Source organism: Danio rerio, chromosome 16 (genome assembly GCF_052040795.2).
Source record: "Danio rerio strain M-AB ecotype USA chromosome 16, GRCz13ab, whole genome shotgun sequence".
NCBI classification, from domain to species: domain Eukaryota; kingdom Metazoa; phylum Chordata; class Actinopteri; order Cypriniformes; family Danionidae; genus Danio; species Danio rerio.
The window spans coordinates 54,553,175-54,569,800 of record NC_141036.1 but is presented as its reverse complement, the minus strand read 5'-3'; the positions used below and the strand labels follow the sequence as shown (position 1 = coordinate 54,569,800).

General features: G+C 31.2%; 1 long non-coding RNA gene across 1 annotated transcript; it reads right to left on the bottom strand.

Annotated features, from left to right (window-relative positions):
* Positions 1-2,172: 2,172 nt before the first annotated feature.
* On the bottom strand, positions 2,173-4,928 carry si:ch73-31d8.2. Its single transcript, NR_170088.1, is given in 3 exon segments — positions 2,173-2,377; positions 2,796-2,993; positions 4,625-4,928. It is a non-coding gene; the product is annotated as a si:ch73-31d8.2 (long non-coding RNA).
* Between the last annotated feature and the right edge of the window lie 11,698 nt (positions 4,929-16,626).

Below are 16,626 nucleotides of genomic sequence, written 5' to 3'. Positions count from 1 at the left end.
ATACAGTTTTTATATCTGTTTTTATATCGCTAAATTCAATTCAAATACCACCAACCTTCCCATACTGCTTTAGAATTAAATGTCTACTTCACAAATATTGTCAAAAGTAGGATAAATTACAGTTCATATATTTCTCAAAACCTAGGGGGAGCCCTTGTATGGTCCCCAATGGAAATTTTATGTCAACTGGTGGTCATGTGTGGTACTGCAGCCAAACTAAATCTTGCTGAAAGATAACGTTTGAGATATCAACTTTAAGTTGCCTCATGTTGGGGAGGGAAAAATAAATAAAAAAAATTATATATATATATATATATATATATATATATATATATATATATATATATATATATATATATATATATATATATATATATATATACATATATATATATATATATACATATATATATATATATATATACATATATATATATATATATACATATATATATATATACATATATATATATATACATATATATATATATATATATATATATATATATACATATATATATATATATATACATATATATATATATATATATACATATATATATATATATACATATATATATATACATATATATATATATATATATACATATATATATATATATATATATATATATACATATATATATATATATATACATATATATATATATATATATATATATATATATATATATATATATATATACATATATATATATATATATATACATATATATATATATATATATATATATACATATATATATATATATATATACATATATATATATATATATATATATACATATATATATATATATATATATATATATATATATATATATATATATATATATATACATACACATATATATATATATATATACATACATATATACACACACACACATATATATACACATATATATACATATATATATATATATATATATATATATATATATATATATATATATATACACACACACACATATATATATATATATATATATATATATATATATATATATATATATATATATATATATATATATATATATATATATATATACAAAAAAACTTTCACAGTACATCTGATAATATTTTTTCTTCTGGAGAAAGTCTTATTTGTTTTATTTTGGCTAGAATAAAAAAATTTTAAAATAAGCTTCTCCTGCTCACCAAGGCTGCAAAATACAGAACAAATTGTAAAATAGTGAAATGTTAATGCCCTGTAAAATAACTGTTCAAACGTAGTTTTTAATTTAATTTAATCATTTATTCCAGTAATTTTAAAGATGAATTTTCAGCTTAATTACTGCAGTCTTCAGAGTCACATTATTCTTCAGAAATCACTCTAATATTAATTATCATTGTTATTATTATTATTAATGTAAAGCAATTATGACTGGAATAATAATTTCATTTGAAACTACAAGACTTTTGACTGGTATATAATTTACTCTCATTCTGGTTTTTCATTTGCAATAAACACTAATATTAAAATTAAATAAAACAATAAAAAGAATTGGAATATATTTTTGTATTTTATTAATGGCAGTTATTAAAATACCATGTCGCAAAATGTCTTCATGTCCATTTTTCTTTTCCATTTTCACTACCTATCCAGGCTAGAAACCTATTAAATGCAATGCAGCCATTTATGTACATAAAATGTTATTATATTTGTATTTTATTTGTTATATTTATTTTATTTGTACATTTATTTTGTTGCTAAATGCAACAGTCACCACAGCAAATAGCCCAGTTATGTTTATTATCTCTAAATAATATTTTAATATTTTTTAAATGTATAGCTTTTAAAAAAAAATTAAAGCTTATTTTTATGCTTTTATTACAAGTTCGTCCTTCCATAAAACACCCAAAACATGGCTGTATGTCTGTCTGTCTGTCTATCTATCTATCTATCTATCTATCTGTCCGTCCGTCCGTCCGTCCGTCCGTCCGTCCGTCCGTCCGTCCGTCCGTCCGTCTATCTATCTATCTATCTATCTATCTATCTATCTATCTATCTATCTATCTATCTATCTATCTATCTATCTATCTATCTATCTCTCTGTCTGTCTGCCTTATTCTTAATTCTTAAAAGTTGTTCTGGATAAGAAATAAATTACAATAAAATTGTCAAACTGATTTAAAAGAAGACACATATTTAATAAAAAAAACCTTTATTTATACAATAAATCTGCATCAAGAAATGATGTCCAGTGTGAAGGACATGATCATACCGCCTGCGGCTCCAGTTTGCTCATTACGATAACAACGACTCCTGCCACAAATCCCACAAATCCCAGCAGAATTCCCAGCACAAGCACTGCCATCTCCACGACCTGCGAGTCTTCAGGCATCTGCACCTCTGTGTGAGCGAAAACACATCAGACGTCTCCACATAAAGTACTTCAAAACATCTGAAATGTCCCTCAAAAATATAAGCAATTTGCTTATTAGTGTCTATTGCATTAGCACTGATCTTTTCTGATACAGTATGTACATACTGTATATATACATAGATGTACTATGAACATTACCGTATATGCAGGTTGTATTAACTAAGAACAGAGATTTACAAAAGATGAATATATGTACAGGCTGCTGTTAAACCCCGGGTGTGGGGGTGTATGAGGGGGGAGCGAAAGAGCCATGCACAGGTGAATTGTTCACCACAAAACTACCAATATGAGCTAACAGAATCAGTTTGTTAGTTTTGATTTCACCTGTGTTTTAAAGGCCTTAAACTGACTTAAACACCACGCAGAGACCCTGAGAGATCTTACCTGTGAATTTAGGAGAATTTTTTTCACAGCGAGACAGATTACAGAGGCAGGAGCTGATGGAGTAACGCGCTTGAGAAGACGTTGATCGCTGCTTCACCATGATGTTTGAGAGATCCGTACTCCAGGAATCCTTGCTGTCCACCATCATCGTCATCTTCATAGAACAGTACGTCAGCACTCACATTAAATGACTATCCTCTGAGGGGGAAAAACCATGTTTAACTATCAACATAATTTACACACTGCAATATAAACTAGTCCAGCAAGTTCAGACGGTGATTTGAAATAAGGCTGCACCATATTGAAAAAAACTGACATTGTAATGTTTTGTTTTTCTGCGATATACAGTTGAAGTCAGAATTATTAGACCTCTAGATTTATTAATCCCTCTGTATATTTTTCCCCAATTTCAGGTTAACTGAAAGATTTCTTTTCCAACACATTTCTTTCCAACATATATATATATATGTGTGTGTGTGTGTTTTTTTTTAGTGCAGTCAATTGATTAAAAAAAATTAACTAATCACTTTATTTGAAAATTAATCGCGATTAATAGCATTTCAAAGACTGAAACTTGTAATTTTGGCTATTTAAATGTAAATTTAATGTAAACGCAAGACAAAAACCATTTAAATTCAAAATATAATTTTTGTTTAACTTGTAACACACCTTTCTTCATGTAAACAACATACCCACAATAAACCATCAAGATCCTGCTTGACATATTTATTACAGAAATAATAACACTGGCATGTTAGAGCCATTTAAATAAAAAATAAAAAAATCAATACCAATAAAGAAAACATTGATTTCCATGTTGGATTCTAGGTGGACTGCAAAAAAATGCCAAAATACAAGCATTACAGATATGGAAAATGAAAAATAATAATAATAATAAAGTATTAAATACAAACAATTGTACTCATTCAGAAAAAAAAAAATGCAACTGCGTTATCATTATACAATTTACTTGCCTAATTACCCTAACCTGCCTAGATAACCTAATTAACCTAGTTAAGCTTTTAAATGTCACTTTAAGCTGTATAGAAGTGACTAGAAGAATATCTAGTCAAATATTATTTACTGTCATCATGACAAAGATAAAATAAATCAGATATTAGAAATGAGTTATTAAAACTATTATGATTAGAAATGTGTTGAATTTCTGAATTGCTGAATTAATGCTGATTGTTGAGTTGATCTTGTTTAATGTATTGTTAAAGTTTGGTTTTGATATTCTAATTGAAAGAAACTCCAGATTCGCCTGTTAACTTTTACCTTGACGAAGGCAGACCTCTGCCGAAACCCGTAGGTTTTTTTTTTTTTTTTTTTTTTTTTTAGGATTAGCCATGTGAATAAAGGCTTTTTAATATTTTTCCCACATCTTTCGAGTGCCTTAGACTGATTTGTTGTTAATAAAATTAATCGTTGTTAAAGCTATACATTTGCTTGAAATTGTACAGGCACAGGCTTTATATACACTGTATTAAATTTACACTATATGTTTTGAACAATAGTTTCTGGTCAACTACAATCCCAACTCAACATTGCAAAATCAAAATTCAGTCATTGGATTTACTCATTTAAGTAAGTGACTGCAAACAATTGATATGGGGTGAATTTAAACAAACCAATTACATATTGTTCAACTTCGACTTGTTCAAATTTAGCCCGTTTAAATAACTTGTAAGCACTTACCTCAAAAAGAAAATTGAGTAAATCCAACGAATGATTTGTTTTCAGTGTATTACAGATGCACACATTACGATATCGATGCTGAAACTATATATATTGTACAGCCCTAAATTTGAACACATTAAAATCCTTACCTTGAGTTCTTGAAAACCTGAAAGCAGAATAAAGATAAACAAAACACAAGTGCAGCATGTCAAATCCAGCAGCCGAATGCCACGGGTTGAGAATTTACAGCTGATTTTTCTTCCCGCACTTCCTCCTCTTCAAGCGTTAATCTTCACGTACGTTTCCTCATGCCTGAAAACTAGAGCAGTGAATTCCTGAAGCTCGTCTGGTTTCACTTCTTTTGTGATGCATGAAAACACAATAACAAAACGCCTTCATAACAAACAGGGCTCGTTTATGATTGGTTAAATGCTTTGAATGAGATCTAATCCAAGCAAGTGTAGAGCCTTTGTCTGTGATGCAGCAAGTACAGAGACCATCATGTACACCATGATTTTAAAAGAAAATCACTTTAATGTGTGGTATGACTAAAAAGTGGTCCTAAACAAATATATTCTTAATGTAAATGAGTAGCGGCATGGACCCGCAAATAGTATTTCATACATCAGAACTTAACAAGCAGATTATATGGCCTTAACCTATTGGTTTACAACATGGAGCTGTTTATAACATCGAAAAATCAATGCGAGTGAATGATTTCAAAGGCTGAATAAGGTCAATGTTAATCTTACACTACAAACAGGTCTTATTTATTATTCTGTCTTATGTAAAAGTACTTGCATAGTTGGTTTTAGGGTATGTGTATAGTTAAATATTTATATTTATTAGTAGTTGTTCTAGTTAGATTACCGCTCCAGTGTGTTAGTTATGTCAGGGCTCAACAATAAGGACTGCCCGATGGCCTGGGGCCAGTGTGAGAGATGCTCGGGACTGTAGACAGAATTGTTACTGACCCGATCGGGGCAGTGCTGCCTTGTCACTAAATTTTAATAGACGGCATCATAACCGCGACAATAAATTATGAGGCTAAAGGAAATGCTAAAGGAAAGGTGCTGTTTTGCTTAGTTTGCCGTGACTTTTAAGTCAGCCACCTTTTGTTTTGCAATAAAATACGTGCACGTTCACTGAAAAAAATTATTCAGAGATGACTCCTTGGATTTACTCAATTTTTTTACGTAAGGTGGTTGTAAACAATTTATCTGTGTTGAATTTAAACAAACAAATTAAGTTAAACATTAATAAACTTAATTTGTTTAAATTCAACACAAATAAATTGTTTGCAACAGTTCTGCATGCAACACTTTTTTCAGTATACTGCTATATTTTACTGCTAAATATTTTTCAAATATTTAAATTCTACAACTACTGACATTTTCATTCATTCATTTTCTTTTCGGTTTTGTCTCTTTATTAATCTGGGGTCGCCACAGTGGAATGAACCGCCTGACATTATTTCGTGAAGCATTATTTAATATATGTGGCTAACTTTTTTATTTCTTTTATGGGGCCAGTGAAAATTTTGGGCAAGGGCAAGTAAAAATCTGAACCACTGGTCCAATCGGGCCAGTAGAAAAAATCCTTAGCGTTGAACCCTGTATGTATAGGTTTAAAATAGCTCTTATGTCCGGTGTTGTGTTGATATTTAGGATTGTTTATTTCCTTCCACTGTAAGTGCACACATGTAATTTAAAAACACTGATGCTCTTCATAACAAGTGTGTTAACCACCTGGTGTCACAGACAGTAGCTTAGATTTAACACTGATTTATACCATTCTACAGCATGGAAGATGTGTATTTGCTGATGCTTTATTTATCTATTCATTTTCACTGATAGTTTTTTAATTCCCTTGATATTTCTGGGTTGTAAATATGAGCGTTCATTAAAATACCAGCAGTTGAGTTGAGCTGAAAGCACTTTTTGTTTTCAGTAAGTTTACAGGTAAACACGGTTTAAAACACCCACAGCATTCAAACCTGGTTAATCCGGTTTTGCAAGCAGCTGAAATTGTCCAAGCGAGAAAAAAAGTATATACAGCTGCAGAAAAAAATAGTCCTGTTTCTCTGGATTGACATGTTTGAGTTGCGAGTTTCATTCATTCATTCATTCATTTTCCTTTAGCTTAGTCCCTTTATTAATCAGCGGTCGCCACAACAGAATGAACCGCCAACTTATCTAGCATGTTTTACACAGCGCATGCCCTTCCAGCTGCAACACAGTACTGGGAAACACCCATACAATTCAATTCACCTAAAGTGCATGTGTTTGGACTGAGGGGTAAACGGGAGCACCCAGAGGATACATGCAAACTCCACACAGAAATGCTGCGAGGCGACAGTGCTACCCGCTGAGCCACTGTGTCGCCAGTTGCGAGTTTGTAAACATAAAAACAAGAATATTAAATGCATGAGAAGTGTCTTCTTTAATATTTTTATATCATTTGATCACTTCAAAATATGAGTGAAACAATGCTCCTCATCATTCAGTGTGTGTAACATACAGTTAAAGTCAGAATTATTAGCCCCCTGAATTAGCCCCCTTGTTTACTTTTTTCCCCTAATTTCTGTTTAACAGAACACATTTCTAATCATATTGGTTTTAATAACTCATCTCTAATAACTGATTTATTTTATCTTTGCCATGATGAAAGTAAATAATATTTGACTAGATATTTTTCTAGACACTTCTATACAGCTTAAAGTGACATTTAAAAGCTTAACTAGGTTAATTAGGTCAATGGTTCTCAAAATGGGGGTCGGGACAAAGAAGGGGGGGGGGTCGCCTGGTGATTTCCAAAAATCGATTTATTTTATTAAACCATAAGAAATACCATATTTTACCCATAACCTACTGAAAAGAAAAAAAATGTCGTTTATAGCTACCATATACTAAATAGTCACTATAGTAGCTTATAGTTCTATTGGATTGTGATGAATTATATTCTATTACAGACTAGATTAAAGAGCAATAGCGTCAGATGCGGCAGATTGATTTTATAACACCAGGTTAAGCTTTTTGGCCCGTTTACAGCACTCAGATACATTTAAAAAATAAGCGTAGAATAGACTTGGGTCTATTGGTTTGTGTGTTCGCCATTGCATGCAAGGTTTCTGTATTATATTGGGGGTCGCGAGTCACTGGCATTGTCATTTTGGGGGTCGCAGGCTGAAAAGTTTGGGAATCCCTGAATTAGGTTAACTAGGCAGGTTAGGGTAATTAGGCAAGTTATTGTATAACGATGGTTTGTTCTGTAGACTATCGAAAAAAAAATTGCTTAAAGGGGCTAATAATATGACCTTAAAATGTTTTTTTTTTTTTTTAATGTAAATTGCTTTTTAATGCTGTTTAATTGCTGTTTAATTGCTTTTATTCTAGCCAAAATAAAACAAATCAGACTTTCTCCAGAAGAAAAAAATATTATCATACATACAGTGAAAATTTTTTATGATAATTTAATTGCCCTAATTGTTATAATTATGCCTTACAAGATATTTTTGTACATAAATTATTGTTCATATCATTTTGTTACGAAAAATTATATTTCAGAGGTCATCTTTGGTAAATCATGATGGAAATGTTATTAAATATTATTATTACTTTTGAGCACACCTTTTAATTGACTATATTTTAAAAGCTGTATTATACTAATTAGTTTGAACTCTTTTTGTGCCGGCAGATATATACAGTTGAAAACACAATTATTAATTTAAAGTAAATACTGATAAAATCACCAAGTGATGTTTAACAGTGCAAGGACATTTTTCCACAGTATTATTTACATTATATTACTCTTCTAAAGAAACTGTTACTTCAAGTTTGGCTGGTAAATAAATAAAAGCATAAATTAAAATAAAGAAATGATTCTCATAATTCTCAGCTCAGTAATATTTGCTAAATAACTAGTAAAATAGGTATGCATGGTTATTAAGTCAAGACAAAATAAATTATTAGAGTTATTATTAGGTTTATTATTATTAGTTATTAGAAATTAATTTTAAAAAGATGTATGTATAAAAACTATTATTGTAAACAGCTCTTTGAAAATATTTTTAAAAGAATTATGAATAAATAAAAAAAACTGCTCAGTAGTTTCTTGCTATTTAACTTGTAAAATATTATATCTTAATATTATGTCTTATATTGTTATTAGAAATTATTTTTTAAACTATTATGTATAAAAATATTATGCTAAACAGCACTTTGAAATATTTTTAAATAAATAAACAAATAAATAAATAATAAATTTAAAAAATTATACTTATGAAGTTAAACAATAAATAAATTAAACATAAATAAATAAACACATAAATAAATAAATACACAAATAAGTAGTCAAACGAATGAAAATAAATAAATAAATAAATAGATAAATAAATAAACACTTAAACAAATAAAATAACTAAATAAACATATATATGTTCATTTACTTATATATCTAAATAAAACATGTAGAAATAAATAGGTAAACTTAAAAATTTAATATTAACTATTATATAAAAATAAGACACTGGCACACGACATTGCTTCCTTCACTTGTTGTATTTGTATTTCCATCCAAACAAAACCCAATGTATAATCGGGAGTGCATAAACTCTGAATCATATTGCAGACAGGGAATATTGGGCCACAACCATCTGCTATTTTCCTTACACATATTCCAAAAGAATAAATCTAGAACAGAGAGATTAGAGCGGTGCAAATAAATACAGATGAGAAAGAAGCAAAAACAGGATTGTGGCAATATTGACTCTATATACAGGAAGCAATGAGGGTCTCCATTGCTGAAATGTGACGCCTTTAGACTCTCTCAAGATTACTTTCATCTTAAACAGCTCATTTCATCCACTGAAATAGTTTAAAAGAACAAATACAGTACAGGGAGGATTTATGGCTGCTATTTTCAGGGAAGCTTATTAAGAGTGGCTATCATCATATTGATTTGACCGCGCAATAAAATTAAATCAGCTTCTTGCAGATCAAGTCAAGGTCTAAACGAAATTCGAAAGCTTATAACTGAGAGGATTTACCCAAAGATTGATTATCTGCTGTTAAATTATTTAATCCAATGTCATTTTTGTATTATTTTACATGATTTATATTTATTTTTTTAGCTGAAACCGTTCCATAACATGCAAGTTAATGGCTACTGGCACTTTGAAAGTCAAAAAATTGAAACAATTAATACCCATGGATCCTGATCACACACTGAGGTCTTATGGTATAAATCAAACATTCTGTGTAAAAATTATTATTTTTAATATTATTGTTTTCAATTCACAGCCGTGACAAATGCGTCTTAAATGCACTCCTAGATTTTCCTACCTATTAGTGAGGATCATTTGCTCAAGCTGATGATTTTGTAAACAATGTTGAGATTCTTGCACAGGTATGTTTCTTGCTTCATAACAGATCAATGTATCAACCAGGAGCAATGGCAATAATTATGTTCTGTTTTTTTTTGTTGCTAATAATAATAACACCAACAACAGTTTTTTTTATAGATGTTGTTAATAATAATAATATTAAAACTAATAATATCGGAGTAATGACTAGAGTAGTTTCATTTTGCCTGTATGTGTTTGTTTACTCTCAAAATGCTAATAATAAAACCAATAATAACAACAGCATTACAACCTCAATAATAATAATATTAATAATAATAACAACAACAACAACAGCATAATATCGACAACAACAATAATAATAATAACAACAGCATAATATTAACAATATTAGTTGTTGTTGTTATTATTATTGATAATAATAATAATAACAACAACAACAACAACAATAGTTGTTGTTAATAATAACAACAACAACAACAACAACAACAACAACAACTACAATAGTTGTTCTTGTTGTTATTATTATTACTACAGTTATTAATGACAACAACAAAAACAACAACATATAGTTGTCATTGTTATTATTAACCATTATTATTATTATTATTATTATTATTATTATTATAACTATTCTTATTAATAATAATAATAACAACAACAACAACAACAACAACAACAACAACAATAATATTATTTTTGTTATTACTGTTAGTAATAATAACAACTATTATTATTATAATTATTATTATTATTTATAATAGTATTATTAATAATATTACAAATATTGGAGCTTTAATAATAGCTGTTGTTGTTGTTATTACTATTATTATAACATTAGAATTATTATTATTGTGGTTGTTGTTGTTGGTGGTGGTGGTGTCATTATTATTATTATTATTATTACAAATAATATTACAGCAATGGCATTAATAATTGGTTGTTGTTGTTGTTGTTGTTGTTATTAATATGAATAATAGCATTATTATTATTGTTGGTGGTGGTGATGGTGTTGTTAATATTATTATTATTATTATTATTATTATTATTATTCATAATAGTAGTAATAATAATAATAATAGTAATAATAATAATAATAATAATAATAATAATAATAATAATATTGGAGCAACTGCATTAATAATAGTTGTTGTATTGTTTTTGTCATTATTATTAATAATAATAATAATAATAATAATAATAATAATAATAATAATTTTATTAAAGCCATGACATTATTATTATTATTATTATTATTATTATTATTAGCATTATAGTTATTATTATTATTGTTGTTGTTGGTGGTGTTATTATTATTGTTATTATTATTATTAATAATAATAATAATAATAATAATAATAATATTGGAGCAATTGCATTAATAATAGTTTTTGTTGTTGTTGCTGTTGTTGTTGTTTTTGTTATTATTATTATTATTTATAGTAACAATAACAACAACATTTAAAAGTAATATCGGAGATATGGCATTAAAAGTAGTTGTTATTATTATTACTATTATTATTATTAATAATGACATTATTCTAATAATTATTAGTATTAATAATAATAATAATAATAATAATAATAATAATAATAATAGTTGTTGTTGTTGCTGTTAATTATAATAATGTCACCAAAAGCCAGTTTCAACTAAAAATCTTATTCAAAACACACTGGATGGTGTGAAGCTATTAGTAAATTAGCAAATTGTAAGTTTTAGATGAACTCTCCTTTAACGCACTTGCTGCAAACGTCTCATGGAAACAACTTTGGGATTTGCTTTTTTTTTTTTATAAACCGAGCGGTCTAACGCATCACAGCACAGCAGGAAAACTCTCTTAAGCTAATGCAAACCTAAAGCAGTTCCTAAACTCTCATTACCTTCATTCATGAAATCAAATGCAAGTTCAACATTGGCTCAAAACCAGATCTCAATGGTGGCCCTGATCAATAAAGCAGTGCAGAGAGAAGCCAAAAATGTTCAGACGGAAATCAAAGAGTCCAAAATGGAAGCAAAACAAAACAACAAGCTACTCCGTCAACTAAGAAAAGTAGTTATGATTCCACGGTTTCCCATTATGGGCATTTTGGTAAAAGTCTTCTTTATAAAAGAAAAAAACTCGTCCTACGCAGTATTTACACACGTATGTTTTTACACTGAAGTAAACGGTGGAGCACAGAGAAAACAGTGTGTCTGTGAATGTTTGTTTTCCAGGACAGATAGTGTCCGGGTTCACCTGGAGTCTGAGTCACTGGTGTCAGATGAGGATGAGGAGGAAGATGAGGAGGAAGAGTCGGAGCTGGAGCTGCTGCCGCTGAGACGGGATGCCATCGCATGAGGCTCCGCACCGCTGGCCTTTTCTGCTGGAACAGACAAAACAAAACTGGTTATGGAGGTTTTGCGTGTGTCGACAATAGAGAGTTTTGCTTTTGACATGGTTAAGGAGACATAAGGTGGATTTTTACTCAATGAACATAGTCATAGTGACAATGAACAGTATTTCAGATAGCCTCAAGCGAAGTATGTTTTTAAATTCCAAAGAAGATTACTTTTAGGGGAAAACTAAAATAATTGGTAGCTTGTTTTTTTTTATAATAAGACATTCAAAATAATAAGTAAAAAAAAATACATATCAACTTTTAATACTTTTTAAGACCCCGCTGACACCCTGATGAAGATGATGACTACTAAAACTACGACAACGACTACTACTACAACGACTATGACTACTACTATGATGACAACAGCTAATACTACAACGAAGTTTACTAATACTAAGACAACAACTAATAATAATACTATGACGACTACTACTACTACTAATAATATTAATACGACGACTAGTAATACCACGACAATGACTACTACGAGGGCGAAGACTACTACTAATACTATGGTGACAACTACTAATACTATGACAACGATTACTATTACTTGTACTACGATGATGACGATGACTACTACTACTACAATGAATACTACTACAATGACAACAGCTAATACTACGACGAAGTCTACTATTACTAAGACAACAAATACTAATAATACTACGACGACAACTACTAATAATAATGCTAAGATGATGTATACTAATACCATGACAATGACTAATAAGAGGGCGATGACTAATACTATGACAATGACTACTAATATTACGATGACTACTAATACTATGACTATTAATACTATGATTAATACTATTATTACGAATACTATTACTACAACGACGATAACTACTAATACGAGGACGACAGCTAACACTACTACGAGGACAACGACTACTAATACTATTACAACGACTACTAATACAACGACAACGTCTACTACAACTACGATGTCTACTACAAAGACAACAGCTAATACTACTACTACGACGATGACTTCTACTACTAATACTACGAGGACGATGACTAATACAAATACTACAATAACTAATACTACGACAATGACTACTACTACTACTACTACTACGAGAACAATGTCTAATAATACTACTAGGAAAACAACTACTAATATTATGAAAACAACTACTACTAGTAATACTAATAGGACGATGAATAATACTAATAATACAATAATTAATACTACGACAATGACTACTACTACGAGGATGATGTCTAATACTACTACTACGATGATGACTTCTACTACTAATACAATGAGGATGACGACTACTATTACGATGACTACTACTACTACCACTACCAATACTACAAGGACGATGACCTCGCTCTCTGATGAGAAGTAAAAGTAGGATGAAGAGGAATTATAATAATTATTATAGTCATTATTATTACTACTACTACTACTACTACTATTACATCAACAATAGTAACAATAATATAACCTTAAAATCATAACATTACTATAAATTTAGTTTAGTACTTAGAGATATATATTAAAGGGGCAAATTGATAGATCCAACACAGCCTTATTAACCATTTTATCTGATGCAGCGAATTGCAGCATGCAAGATGTGCTTTTCTTTTGTAATGTCAGCACAAGAGCTCATCTTGTGTGTACTCCCCAGACTCTTCTTCACCTCTGCTCCCTCTCTCTCTGAGTTGTTTGCTTCTTCAACAACAGCTCTACACTACATGCATCCCATAAAAGCAGCCTCAGGCCTTCAGAGCACACTTATTGATATTAGATCAGCAAGAAAACACAGAGCCGCTGGAGTGAGCCGTACCTTTGGGTTTCTGGGGTTTCTTGGTGGAGTTGAGCTGTCCGCTCACATCCTGCAGTCTCTGCTCCAGCTCTCTCTTCTTCTCCAGAGCCAACTCCTCTCGACTCTTCCCTCCTCCTCCAGTCTTCACTACTACACACACACACACACACACACACACACACACACACACACACACACACACACACACACACACACACACACACACACACACACACACACACACACACACACACACACACACACACACAAACACACACACAAACACACACACAAACACACCTGAATTACTGCATGTATCGTACAACAAATAATCCTAACTAAGGCTGCATTTACACAGCAGATCTTGATGGTCAATTCAGATTTTGTGACCGTATCCAATTTATTTGACAACCCGCTTATGCCATCTTTTAAATGCGACTGGTATCCAATGTGTACATTTACACTGCATACAGCAAGATGCAAAGATCTGGAAATAAAAAGCAGCCGCTGACTGACAGCTGTCATAATAAAAAGAGCGCTCTTTTCCCCATTCATGCATTTATTCTGTTTGCTGTTTGTAAGGTTTATTTATTAATATTATTTTTTTAACAAGATGTTTTGGCCATTTGCCCATCTTCGTTTAATCTAGGCTTTAAACCAGCATATTAACGTTAAGTTCATAGCATGATTTATGCACACAATGTATACATTGGTTTATGTTGTTTACGTGGTGGATGTGACAAAGTAAGTCAGTCAGTAAGTCAGTCAGTATGTCAGTACAGCAATGAGTAAGTAAGTCAGTCAGTAAATCAGTAAGTCAGTCAGTAAGTCGGAAAGTCAGTAAGTCGTTAAGTAAGTCATTCAGAAAGTAAGTCAGTATGTCAGTACATCGGTAAGTCAGTAAGTCACAAAGTAAGTCGGAAAGTCAGTAAGTCAGTCAGAAAGTCAGCAAGTCAGTAAGTCAGTAAATACATCAATTAGTCAGTCAGTAAGTCAGCAAGTCAGTTATTAAGTCAGTTAGTAAGTCAGTAAGTAAGTCACTAAGTAGGTCACTAAGTCAGTCAGTACGTTAGTTAGTCAGTCATTTAGTAAGTTAGTAAGTCAGTCAGTCGGTAGGTCAGTCAGTAAGTCAGTTATCAGTAAGTCAGTAAATAAGTCAGTAAGTCAGTCAGTCGGTTGGTAAGTCAGTTATCAGTTAGTCAGTCAGTAAGTCAGTAGATAAGTCAGTAAGTCAAAGTCAGTAAGTCAGTCCGTCAGCAAATCAGTCAGTAAGTCAGTCAGTAAGACAGTCAGTAAGTCAGTCAGTCGGTAAGTCAGTAAGACAGTCAGTAAGTCAGTCAGTATGTCAGTACAGCAATGAGTCAGTAAGTCAGTCAGTAAATCAGTAAGTCAGTCAGTAAGTCAGAAAGTCAGTAAGTCGTTAAGTAAGTCAGTCAGTATGTCAGTACATCGGTAAGTCAGTAAGTCACAAAGTAAGTCGGAAAGTCAGTAGGTCAGTCAGAAAGTCAGCAAGTCAGTTAGTAAGTCAGTAAATACGTCAGTTAGTCAGTCAGTAAGTCAGCAAGTCAGTTACTAAGTCAGTTAGTAAGTCAGTCAGTAAGTAAGTCACTAAGTAGGTCACTAAGTCAGTCAGTACATTAGTTAGTAAGTCAGTCATTTAGTAAGTTAGTAAGTCAGTCAGTCAGTCGGTAGGTCAGTCAGTAAGTCAGTTATCAGTAAGTCAGTAAATAAGTCAGTAAGTCAGTCAGTCGGTTGGTAAGTCAGTTATCAGTTAGTCAGTAAGTCAGTAGATAAGTCAGTAGATAAGTCAGTAAGTCACAAAGTCAGTAAGTCAGTCCGTCAGCAAATCAGTCAGTAAGTCAGTAAGTCAGTCAGTCAGTCAGTCGGTAAGTCAGTCAGTCTATAAGTCAGTCAGTCAGTAAGTCAGAAAGTCGATAAGTCGTTAAGTAAGACAGTCAGTATGTCAGTACATCGGTAAGTCAGTAAGTCACAAAGTAAGTCGGAAAGTCAGTAGGTCAGTCAGAAAGTCAGCAAGTCAGTTAGTAAGTCAGTAAATACGTCAGTTAGTCAGTCAGTAAGTCAGCAAGTCAGTTACTAAGTCAGTTAGTAAGTCAGTAAGTCAGTCAGTAAGTAAGTCACTAAGTAGGTCACTAAGTCAGTCAGTACGTTAGTTAGTAAGTCAGTCATTTAGTAAGTTAGTAAGTCAGTCAGTCAGTCGGTAGGTCAGTCAGTAAGTCAGTTATCAGTAAGTCAGTAAATAAGTCAGTAAGTCAGTCAGTCGGTTGGTAAGTCAGTTATCAGTTAGTCAGTAAGTCAGTAGATAAGTCAGTAAGTCACAAAGTCAGTAAGTCAGTCCGTCAGCAAATCAGTCAGTAAGTCAGTCAGTCGGTAAGTCAGTCAGTCTATAAGTCAGTCAGTCAGTCTATAAGTCAGTCAGTAAGTCTATAAGTCAGTCAGTAAGTCTATAAGTCAGTCAGTATGTCCGTAAGTCAGTAAATAAGTCAATAATTCACTAAGTAAGTCACTAAGGGTGCTTTCACATTAGCACTTTTGGTCTGCACCCAGGTTCGTTTGACGTCATAGTAGGGTATGTTTAGCTAGTGTGAATGTGTCTTCTGAA